Source organism: Mesocricetus auratus, unplaced genomic scaffold (genome assembly GCF_017639785.1).
Source record: "Mesocricetus auratus isolate SY011 unplaced genomic scaffold, BCM_Maur_2.0 Super-Scaffold_2245, whole genome shotgun sequence".
Lineage (NCBI taxonomy): Eukaryota > Metazoa > Chordata > Mammalia > Rodentia > Cricetidae > Mesocricetus > Mesocricetus auratus.
The window spans coordinates 27,500,959-27,511,891 of NW_024429180.1; positions in this window are offsets into that span (position 1 = coordinate 27,500,959).

Sequence of the window (10,933 nt, forward strand, 5' to 3'; positions counted from 1 at the left end):
AATACTACAGAGAAATATAACAGAAATTATTCTTGGCTAAAATTGCATTTCAAAGGGAATGAAAGATTTAATATAAGTTAATTTTTCTGTGCTTTTTTTACTGCTCATTAGGTAAATCAGGATCCTTTGCTATTTAGACAAAGAAGCTGAATTGAAGTTACAAGATCTAGTCACATTTCAAAGTACTTTTTGAAATATATATACTAAACAATTAATATTGTCAAAATACAATAACAAAACTCTTTAGCATGCATTATACACTTGAAAAATATTTAGTGATTAGGCAATAGGAGACATTTGTCTGATATAATCTCATTTGTTGCATATGTTCATGATGATCTAGTAGACTTAGATAACCTGTGTGTAACTTGTGTATGATAACATATGCACCTTCACTATACTTGAAAGAACAGATAAGAACATTCATCCAAATATTTATGCAACCCCAAGGCCATAATGTAAAACAAGCAAACATTTCAGCTAATAATCTTTCAGTGTATAGATAAATAGAACAGTTATTACGACACTTGTCTTGCAAGTATAACGACTTTCCGTTCATCACCAAAATTCATCTAAACTTTCCAGTAGGGTAGTGTGGCTTGTCTTGCCAGTGTTGAGGAGGTAGAGGCGAAAGCACACTACATGCTTCTCCTCCCAGCATCCTAGGCTGCTTGGCAACTTCCAGGTAAGTGAAAGAACCCACATGACCATGGGCAGCACCAGGACACATGGACATACACATGTGCACCCATTTACACACACAAATATACACATTCATATGCACTGACATAGCAGAGAAATGTACTAGGAAAAATGTTGACATGCTTTTATTCTTCAAAGAAAGGGCTTCCCTCATATCAAGGAAGGCACTGTCAAGACTCACATGTTAAGACTAAATCTAGAAAAAAATCTCATGCTTTTACCCCTAGATAAACAACTATGGACTGTGGAGGATTGCTGACAGAGAGAGTTAACCTCTCCCAAGGATGAGTCACCTGACTGATTCGTTTTACAATAAAAAAGTAGTCAGTCTTGAAAATATGTACACACAAACTAAAAAAAATGGTCTTAGTAGATGATAGTTGTATATTTTTCCAAATATATATAAAAATAATAATAAAGGAAAAGAGACTATGAGGAGGGGTCAGGTGGAGGGCACATAGAAAAACCTGTCTAGAGGAAAGGAAAGGGTAGCGATATAAGTATATTTTAAATAAAAATGTAAAGGAAATAAGTGACATATAAAAGATAGCTAAAGTTGTGGCGCGCTCCCTGACCAGCAGGAAAGACAACCACCAGATGAGGATTCTTCCCAAATCACATTTTATTGTAGCCTCTTGGTTGAAGGGAGAGCAGGAAGCAAGAGAGAGCGAGCAGGGAACTGCAGCTGCTTATATAGGGACTAAGGCGACATGCAAGTGCCTTATTGGCCCAGCTCACTCGGCAGACACTCCAGGCTCCTTGATTGGTCTAGTGACCTGAGGACACTGAGCATGCTCGGGTTGGCGATTCTAGTTAAGGCCTTATATGGAGTTGTTTACTCCAACCCTGCAGGGGCCCAGCACCATTTTGGAATAGCGGCCACACATCTCGGCTCCGTACATAAAGTTTTAATGTTTATGCATATCAAAGTTGAGTAAAATATAATACTTGATTTCTAGTTATTTTTCTATTTTCCTTTTGGTTTGTCTTCAGGTTCAGGTTTTATAAAAATATTTACATTTGTATCAAATAACCACCACCTACAATACCTTAATTAGATAAAAATACAAAAGAAACACATTGTAAGTGCAGAGGTAGAGCAGAAGATCTCAGGTTGAGTGAAGGCTTGTGGTAGCAACATTCTAGGCATGGGTGAAAACTTTACAAGCACCCATGGATGTTACCAACTGTCCAGAGTTATGTTCTCTAGAAGGAAAGCCTGGGAGAGAGAGTTTGAGATAAAAGGCATTATTAAGGATAATATCCATAAATTGATGCAGTACTATAACCCAGGCCTGATATAGCCTCAAGGAGTTTTGGTGGGAATCCTGTATTGTGCCTTTTACTGAATTTCTTTTAAATATATTTGCCTTTCTTCCTCACAATTTGTGGTCCTTCTGGAAAAAAAGTTTGACTGTGGGCACAGAGTAACCATTAGGGCAGCTATAGGATGAACGGTGGCCACTCTGACTCACCAAATAGACAGAGTCCTTTCCGTGGCCATGCTGATTCACCAGATAGACAGAGTCCTTCCCATGGCCACGCTGATTCACCAGATAGACAGAGAGGCCTTTTGATAGAGAGGTCTGAGTGACTCTTCATCTCTCCATGTTTATCAGTGCCATTGTAAACTGAATGTGCCTTGGAATTCTCTTGTTCTTACAAAGATGACACACAGCAAATCTTACGACTTTCTATATGATTCGTTTTTCCCTCTCTCCCTTGACTTTACCAAAAGTTTTGCTAAAAACAAGTTTATAATTGAATATTTATTATATCCTGGAGTTCACCACCCAATGTTATAGTCATGATGAATTTAACAGCACAGCACTCCTGATTAGTGCATTTTGTAAACCTTCTGGTGCCTCTCAACAAAGAATGTCTAGTCCTAATGTTAGCTAAGAGAAGAACTGTCTTTTTACATCATTAGTATATCAGGTGTGTGATATCATTTTTAGGAATACCATTTCTGCATTTGAATATACTCTCTGCTTACATGAATGTGAGGCAAATAGCTATGGGGAGTTTCAAAAATCTTAAGTGCCTTAAAATACTTGTTTGGAATTCCTTTAAGTATGCAGTTTTGCAAATCGCTGCAGTTTCTGTTTTTACAAGTGTAGAGTTACAACATCTTTATTCTTATACTCTAGCAGTGAGATTCCATTTTATCTGTGTTCTGTGACTTGATTTTATGTTATAAGACTAAAATGAATATGCATTTATTTTACAACCATTGCAGATGATATTTAATTTTTAAATGATTATTGAAGGATTGTGTACATAATAATGTAGAAGTACCATGTCTTTTTAAGTGAATGCATTAAGACTTTTGCATGTATTTAGAATGTTCGAATATGACCTATAAAAGTTGGCATTAGGTACAGAAAATTAGAAAGAGAGGAACTAATGTACAGCCCCTTAAAAAGTTTGCATGTGCTGCCGAAAATTCCTGTGAAGAGCTGTCATACTCCTTTTAAGTCTCCTTATTAGTAACATGTTACTTGAGATCAAATGATTGGTAATGTATTGGTGTAAGAAATAATATGCTAAAGATTTAATTTCCTATTAGTACTGGGCATTGTGTTACATGATATGTGACTTATACCTCATCCACACAAAAGGACTTCATACTTTAAAGGTTTTGTGAAAAATCCAACATTGTTTCCAAATACCACAGTCCCTGGGATTGCAAATATACACTGTGTGGCTTTCTTCACCTGTCACTTTACTCAGCCATTGTTGTCTTTCAGTCCAATGAAAGGACAATTGTATTATGTCTTCTTTGGCATTTATATTGGGGGTAATCACTTTTATTTTTTTAGAAAATAGATTATTTGTCATATAATATATCCTGATTATAGTTTCACCTCACTCTAGTCCTCCAAGTTCCTCCCCACAACCTCATCCCTCAAGATCTAATCTTTTTCAACCTATCATTAGAAAAGAATAGAATTCTAATTGACAAAAATCAAACTTGACAACTTGACAAAACAAACACAATAAGATGAAGTAACAATGTCTGTTTTTTAGTATACACCAAGCTAAAACAAAAAAGAAAGCATGGAACAGGGAATTAAAATTTTTCTATGCGTATTCAGCTTTTAGGTAAGCATCCAGTTTGCTGGAGATTGAAGATGTGTTGTGAATTTGTGCCCACTTCTGGTCTGCGAAGGAGATGAAGTCCAAGTGGATCATAGGAATAATATTGCTGTTAAGAGCAGCAAGACAGGTTCACTGGATAAGTATTACATCTTTTAAGAGAAGCTATATTTAAATTAGGAGAACAATAAACATGCATAATTGTGCTTTTGTAAGAGGAAAGAAAAGTTACTACAAAATGAGATGTCTGAGACAAGACAATTGGAAAAGAGGGTTTGTGACATGAACTCTAATTAAAAGAATGATACCCTCAGCCGAGCAGTGGTGGCGCACGCCTTTAATCCCAGCACTCGGGAGGCAAAGGTAGGAGGATCTCTGTGAGTTCGAGTCTGGGCTGGACCAACAGCCTTGAAAACAATACAGAGAAACACTATCTCGTAAAAAACAAAAAAAAATAAAATAAAATAAAATAAAAAGAATGATACCCTCACCAAACTCCAAATCATTTGAAAATACATATTTAACTTTGGTTATTCACTAATGAAAATATTAATTAGTAATTTAAATGAATCTTAAATGATACTAGTAATTATGTCAGTATGTCTATTTATAAAGCTGCAACATATACACCTTTTTAGTAATTGTAATACCATATTATCTGGAAAAAATATAATAGGAGATATCAATACCAAGTAACAAATGTAAAATCATTGATATCATATAGATTTAAATATTCTCACATAATGATTTATATTAGAAAGTGTAGGAGGAAGTCTGCATGCCGCCATTAAACATGTGACTTACTAGAGGCGCATACAGATGAGGCAATAAAAGGGCGGATTACCACACCGCTAACCACACCCACTTTAGGCAGGACTAAAGACATATACGGCTGGACGTAAAGACGTATACGTACGTAGGCAGAACTACGTCACTAGCCAGGCCCACTTTTGGGCATGGCTAGGGGGCGTTACGGGGGAAGGTATAAAAGACAGCACAGGAAGTCTCCTTCTCTTTTCCTGGAGTTCGGCTTCCGGTTCGGCAGCTGAAAACTGCTTGGCTCCTCTGGGTTTGGTATCTTATGAGTAATTACTACTTTATACAATGTCAACAGCTAACATTATGATGCAGGATGTTAAGAATTTTCTTGTTTTTTGTATGGATGGGATTTTAGAAAGGGTTGAGGACCTACCTGAAATGTACTTCCTACCCACGATGGTGATTATTAGTTTCATAATCAATATAATTTTGTTAATGAAATGGCTCAAAAATAGGACCAAACTTATACAGGTCATATAGTCATCGCAGGATAGTGTTGAAATCTTAATACAAAGGATTCAGGAAATGCAAAATTCATTGCAGGAGAGTAAGAAAGGGTTGGTAGAAAATATTCAGGATATTAAAAATGATAATGTAGGTCTGACGAACAGGCTTAAAGAGACGGAACACAAAATTGAATTACTATCAGGAAAAATGTGATCCACAGATATAATTGAAAAATTGGAACATAATGTTGAAACATTTAACGAAAAACACGGTTCCATGTTTGATTATTTCACTAGCAAATTACAAAGACTGGAACATAAAATTGAAATGCTAACAGAAAAGAATCGTTCCATGTCGGAGAGCAATGATAAACTAACTGATAGAATATCATTTGTGGAAGCAGTTTACATGCTATTGAGGTACTTTCTAAGGATGAGAATATTAGAAATTTGGAATCACATGTAAATGATTAATGTAAAAAAATGAAAGATTCCATGACGTCCTTAGAAAATTATTTGTCGCAAGAACTTCAACAGCTCAGAGAAACAATGATGAATAGACTGCAGGATTTAGAAGACGCTCAATCTGATTCTTCAGAATCAGAAATACAGGCAACAGGTCAGGACAGGAGTTTCCCAAAGCTTCTCAAATGCCGGAATGATTTCCCTAAGGTTGCTATGCGTTCCCCTATGGTATTTCCAGTATCTGTAACAGAAAAACCAGCAACGAAAAAACAATCAAATGGTCCCATTGCTTATCACTGGGAGCCTATACAGATGAAGGATCTAAAGAATATTAAGGAGGCCATTGTCTTGTATGGTCTTCATTCTCCCTTTGTCAGAGAGCTCCTAACCTCATGGGCTACTGTAAATAAAGTAACCCCAAAAGACTGGGCCCAATTAGCCTCTGCAGTGCTTGAAAATTCTTGTCAAATTCAATGGAGAGCTTTATGGAGGCAAGAAGCAAAAGCTATAGAGATTCAGGAATTACAGAACGGTCATGAAGTACCTCAAGACAAGATTCTTGGGGAGGGTCCTTATGCTGACACGTAGGTTCAATCTGCATATGACGAGCACATGTTGTCTTTGTGCCATACAGCTGCTTTAAATGCCTTGGATAAGGTTTGTGAAACAGGAGAGATAATGCAACCCTACACCAAGGTATTACAGGACCCAAGGGAAAGGTTCACTGAATTTTTAGAGAGATTATCCAGAGCAGTAGAAGTACAGGTAGCAAATCCAGAATCCAGGCATCTCCTTATAGAATCTTTGGCGTATGAGAACGCAAATCCTCAATGCAGGCAGGTAATTTGGCCATTAAAAATAAGATCAGCACCATTGGAGGAATGGGTCCTACATACAGCGAACCTGGAATGTAAAAGTCAGGATACAGGAGCTTGGGTAGGTGAAGCTATTTCTACAGGCTTGAGGAGGCACCAGGATGCCAAATACCCTACCTGTGATGATATAGAGGCCTGGGTAGGGAAGGCAATCTCCAAGAATTTTAATAGGCATAAAGATGCAACATGCTTTAACTGTGGTAGAATAGGACATCTTAGTAGGAACTGTAGACAACGCATTCCTAGAAATAATGCTTTTACCAGGAATGCATCAAACAGAAGGCCTAAGCCTCCTGGTCTATGCAGGAGGTGTGGGAAGGGGGCGCCATTGGACTGATGAATGCTTTTCCACAATAGACAGACAAGGTAGATCTTTAAAGCCGGGAAACGGGGTTCAGGGGCTCAATGGAGCCCCAAAAATGAAGATTATCCGGTCATTCCCAGTGACAGTGGAGGACAGTCTCTCCCAGGACAATTAGAAGATCCACTGCCCATTGTAAACAATATGCCACTGGATAATACATTAGCTCCAGAGGGTGAATCAATTACATCAGGAGGAGATACAAAACATATATTTTGGCAAACTTCTATACAATATCATAGACCCAAGCTACCAGTTAAGGTAAATAATAGGGTGATTTACGGATTCCTGGACACCGGAAGTGATGTCACTATCATTAATCAGCAGTCCTGGCCAACCAACTGGGCTTTAAAAGAGGTTAATGTTCAATTCTTAGGGATTGGAACACTATCTGAAGTTAAACAGAGCGTTAAATGGATTGACTTTATTGGGCCAGAAGGACAGAGAGGAAGGTTAAAGCCATATGTTGCAGATATTGCTATAAACCTCTGGGGTCGTGATCTACTCCAGCAATGGAATACGCAGATTAACATTCCTCCTGTATCAGCTAGGAATTATAGACAAGCCCTTAGTGGTAGAAAGAATATAGTAAGGCTGTACAGAAAACAGATGCAAAATGTACAGGCTGTACAGAAGCAAGATGCTAGTGACAAACCTACAGAGCAACCAAAAGCTCTACCATTAAAATGGCTGACAGATGAACCCGTCTGGGTGGGTCAATGGCCTATGATATCTGATAAGTTAGAGGCTTTGGAAGAGTTAGTTTGGGAACAGCTAGATGCTGGATATATTGAGGAATCAACTAGTGCATGGAATTCGCCTGTTTTTGTTGTCAAGAAGAAGTCTGGTAAGTGGAGAATGGTTACTGATCTTAGAGCCATCAACAAGGTAATTCAGCCTATGGGGTCTCTACAACCTGGGATGCCGTTACCTTCTCTAATTCCTAAGGATTGGCCAATTATAGTTATAGACTTAAAAGATTGTTTCTTCACCATACCGTTACAAGAAAACGACAGAGAAAAGTTCGCCTTCACGGTACCTACCTATAATAATTCCCGTCCGGTACAGAGATTCCAGTGGAAGGTACTACCTAAAGGTATGTTAAGCAGTCCAACTTTGTGTCAATATTTTGTGAATAAACCTCTAGAAATAATTCATAAAAAATTTCCACATTCATTAATATATCATTATATGGATGACATATTATTGTCTGATTCAAATAAGGATACTTTGGAAAAGATGTTTGAGGCAGTAAAGGAAATTTTGCCTCGCTGGTAATAACAAATTGCCCCAGAAAAAAATACAAAGAGGAGATTCTATTAACTATTTAGGTTATAAAATAGATGTTCAGAAAATTAGACCACAGAAAGTACAGATCAGAAGAGATCGTTACCGGACTCTGAATGATCTTCAAAAACTATTAGGAGAAATCTCTCAATTACAAACAATTATCAGTGTAGAAGCATGATTTAAAACACCTGAAAATGGCTTTAAAACGAGATAAAGTCCTAAACAGCCCACGAGTACTATCAGCTGAGGCTGAAAAAGAATTAGAATGGGTAGAAAAGAGAATATTAGAAGCACATGTGGACCGTGTGGATCCAAATCTGGACTGTATTTTGGTTATTTTACCATCTAGAGAATACCCCTCAGGAATATTAATGCAGAGGGAAGACATCATTCTAGAATGGGTATTTCTCCCACATAAACAGAATAAAAAATTGAAAACATATATAGAAAAGATCTCTGATTTGATATTAAAAGGTAAATTAAGGCTTCGTCAACTGACTGAGAAAGACCCAGCTGAAATTATTGTACCTTTAACAAATGAGGAAATTTCCTCCTTATGGAAGGATAATGAGCATTGGCAAATAGCTTGCAGTGACTTTTTGGGAAGTATTAGTAATAACTATCCCAAAACAGAGAGAATCAAATTCATAAAGAAAACAATTTGGATTCTTCCACGTATCGTGAGGCAAACACCTATTTCTGGAGTTCTTACCTTCTACACGGATGCAAACAAATCAGGTAAGGCAGGGTATAAATCAGGAAATATAAGTAAAGTAGTTCAAAGCCCTTACAATTCCGTACAAAAGGTAGAGTTATATGCCATTCTCATGGTACTTAAAGACTTTTCAGAGCCTCTCAATATAGTCACAGATTCTCTGCAGAAAGAGTTGTCTTGCACATTGAGACTGCAGAATTTGTTCCTGATAATACAGAATTAACCTCATTGTTTTTACAATTGCAGGAAATCATCAGAAACAGGACTCATCCTATATATATAACACACATCAGATCCCATACAGGTCTGCCAGGTCCTCTGGCACAAGGCAATGATGAAATTGATCGTTTATTAGTAGGTAATGTGTTGGAAGCTTCAGAATTTCATAAGAAACACCATGTTAACAGCAAAGGTTTAAAGAAGGATTTTTCTATCACCTGGCAACAAGCCGAAGAAATAGTAAGAAGTTGTCCCAGTTGCTCATTGTACAATCAAACTCCATTAGCAGCAGGTTGTAATCCTAAAGGTGTTCACAGAAATGAACTTTTGCAAATGGATGTATTTCACTTCCCAGAATTTGGCAGTTTGAAATATGTACACCATACTATAGACACGTTCTCAGGCTTCTAATGGGCTACTGCCCTCAGCTCTGAAAAAGCTGACTCTGTTATTACACACCTCTTAGAGGTGATGGCTGTTATGGGTATACCTAAAACAATAAAAACTGACAATGCTCCAGCATATGTCTCCAGTAAATTGGAACAATTCTTCAAATATTATAATATAAAACATGTAACTGGTATACCTTACAATCCCACAGGACAAGCAATAATTGAACGATCTAATCGAACCTCAAAAGACATGCTTCATAAACAGTCAGGGAAAACAAAGACACCTAAACACAGGTTACACAATGCTTTACTAACGTTGAATTTTCTTAATGCTGATGAAAAAGGACAAACTGCAGCAGAAAGACACTGGACTACAGAGAATACTTCTGAACTGAACCAACCAGTGTATTTTAAGGTTGTTTTGACCTCAGTCTGGAAACCAGGATATGTGTTACATTGGGGAAGGGGTTATGCTTTTGTTTCCACAGGAGAAGAAAAGGTTTGGGTTCCATCAAAATTAATTAAAAACCGATCAGAACAGAAAACATCTCAGGAGGAGGAAGATAACAGCCCATCTACAAATTCATAGTCCACCATGGGTAAAGTGACTTCCTAAAAGGAAAGAGAAGTGTTTTGTTTTTTGTATTCACAGGTAAACTCAGCAAAGAATACTGGACATATGGATTCCTGTGGAAGAATGAATAGCTACCCTGGGGACCATCAAACAAACAGTAACTCACTGTGTGGTATCAAAGTCTAAATCACTCTATATTGTTTTTTCATAGTACCCTTTTACCTTTATTTCTTCACATACCTCAGTCCCCATTCATTTAACTGAAGCTGGCTTTGGAGTTGGATTGGCTCTCCTACTCTAAACTCAAGCATATTATTTAAATACGATTCAGAATTTCTGTATTATATCAAAGAGCCATTGATATAAGACAGAAGAAATAAAATGAGGGACTGTTATCTGTGGATTTCTTTTTCTGAACAGTCCAATTTCCTCCAGGTTTTCCATCTTCCCTATTGTCACCTCTTCTGTATGCATACATATGAAAGTTAAAATATTTCTTTGTTAACATTAATGTTTGAGTTTTCCAGAGAACAAGGGATTTCCTGACAGCAATCTTCAACTGCTTCCAAAAGAGAATGAGGATCCACTTCCTTGACTTCACCTGATTCGACTGGAGGCATCTGAACTGCCCCACATCATTGACTCCACCTGACAAGCAGTATCCTGAAACTGGCTTGAAATTACATCACTCTACACAACTCCGGATCGAGAAACTAAAACAGCACATCTTCTACAATCTGGCCAGAGCTTCAAATGAGAGCTTCAATCAACACTAGAACCCCAGTCAGGAACTTCAATCAAGCATCTCCTGACATACAGAGACTGTCTGATCTATGGAGATTTTGTTATACTAACATTTTCTTTTCACAGGTCCCCATGAGATTATCATCGTCCCATCTCAGCAGGAAGTAGTTTGGGAATTCCACGCCCCCTCTCCCTACTATTGATATTATAAGATAGTTTACACCTGTTAGTG